The sequence below is a fragment of the Nematolebias whitei genome, chromosome 5 (assembly GCF_014905685.2).
Source record: "Nematolebias whitei isolate Nwh7 chromosome 5, NemWhi1, whole genome shotgun sequence".
Classification (NCBI taxonomy): Eukaryota; Metazoa; Chordata; class Actinopteri; order Cyprinodontiformes; family Rivulidae; genus Nematolebias; species Nematolebias whitei.
Window position 1 is genome coordinate 53,778,669 of NC_056502.1, and position 2,080 is coordinate 53,780,748.

Consider the following 2,080-nt stretch of genomic DNA (forward strand, 5'->3'; position numbering starts at 1 on the left):
GCCAGGCAGTCGAGTAGCATTTGAATAGAGCATGTACCATTGTGTCTTAGGGGGAAGTAAATTTGACAGTCATTGGCATAGAAGTGGAAGGGCATGTTGTGTTTCTGGAAAATAGCACCAAGCGGCAGCAGGTATAAAGAGAATAGGAGGGGACCCAGGAAAGACCCCTGTGGAACCCCGCATTTAAGCTCTGCCTCTGCGGAACTAAAACCCTTGATGGAGACACAAAAGGATCTGTCAGCGAGGTAAGATCTGAACCAATTGAGGGCTGACCCTGTGACGCCCACCCACTGCTCTAACCTAGCAATGAGGATCTCAAGGTCGATGGTGTCAAAGGTGGGTGCGAGGTCCAACAGGACAAGCAGCACAGAATCACCGGTCCTTGGCTGAGTGACATCACCAAGGACGTTAGGCAGCAATGTAGGAGGGTGGAGCAAAAGTGGAGGAAAGACAGGCTGCAGGTCTCTTTTCAAATACTTAAAGAGAGTTGGCGCCATTATCAGAAAGCAGTGAAAGCTGTTAAATCCAAATACTTCTCTGATATAATTACCTCAAACTGTCACAACCCACGTGTCCTCTTCTCCACCCTAAACTCTGTTCTCCACCTCACTGAACCATCACCTCTGGAAGCCTCGACTGAGCTGTGTGACAACTTCTTACATTTCTTTTTGGAAAAAATTGCGACTACCCGGGCACTCATTTCCCCTCCAACTCATGACCCATCCATCCCACCTCAATCTATAGCTCTATTTGACCATTTTGAACCCATCACTCGACCTGCTCTAGAGAAGATAATGTCCAGCTTGAAAACTTCTGGTTCCCCCTTTGATGTGGTCCCCCCTCGACTACTAAAGGAGGTTTTTCCTGCTTTAGGTCCGTCCATTCTGTCTATAGTAAACAGTAGTTTATCCACTGGCTTGGTGCCAAAAACCTTTAAACATGCTGCTGTCCAGCCTCTCCTGAAAAAAAAAAAAACCTTGACCCCTCAGTGTATTCAACTTCCGGCCTGTCTCCAGACTCCCATTTGTTTCTAAAGTACTGGAGAAAATAGTTGAGTCCCAGTTGAAGTGCTTCCTGGAGGATCACGCCATCTTAGAGCTTTTCCAATCTGGCTTTAAACCTCTCCACAGCACTGAAACTGCCCTGCTGAAGGTCTTTAACGACATCTACAGATTCACAGATACCGGTGATTCTGTGCTGCTTGTCCTGTTGGACCTCACAGCCGCCTTTGACACCATCGACCATGAGATCCTCATTGCTAGGTTGGAGCAGTGGGTGGGCGTCACAGGATCAGCCCTCAATTGGTTCCGATCTTACCTCACTGACAGATCCTTTTGTGTCTCCATCAAGGATTTTAGTTCCGCAGAGGCAGAGCTTAAATGGGGGGTTCCGCAGGGGTCCATCCTGGGTCCCCTCCTATTCACTTTATACCTGCTGCCGCTTGGTGCTATTTTCCAGAAACACAACATGCCCTTCCACTTCTATGCCGATGACTGTCAAATTTACTTCCCCTTGAGACTCAATGGCACATGCTCTATTCAACCTCTGCTCAACTGCCTGGCTGACATCGGGGACTGGATGGCTTTAAATTTCTTAAGTTTCAATGAAAAGAACTCTGAAGTCATGTTGTTCCCTCCCAACGACACGATCACAAACCACTTCATCGACCTTTTCACTCTATCCCTGTCAGAAAAACAAAGAGTCACTAATCTAGGAGTGATAATGGACCCTTCCCTGAAACTTAACAGTCATGTAAACATGATTGTTAAATCATGTTTCTTCCAACTGAGGCAGCTGTCTAAACTGAAGCCCATATTGTTCAAAAAGAGCCTGGAGACAGTAATACATGCATTCATTACATCTAGGCTTGATTACTGCAATTCGCTCCTGTTTGGTATCAGTCAGACCTCCATAGCACGACTACAACTGGTCCAGAATGCAGCAGCCTGATTTTTAACCAGTACAGGCAAAAGAGACCACAATACTCCAGTTTTGGCCTCACTGCACTGGTTACGGTTCACTTTCGAATCCAGTGTCATGAACCAGAGGCCGGATCGCAAACAACAACAACAACCACTGA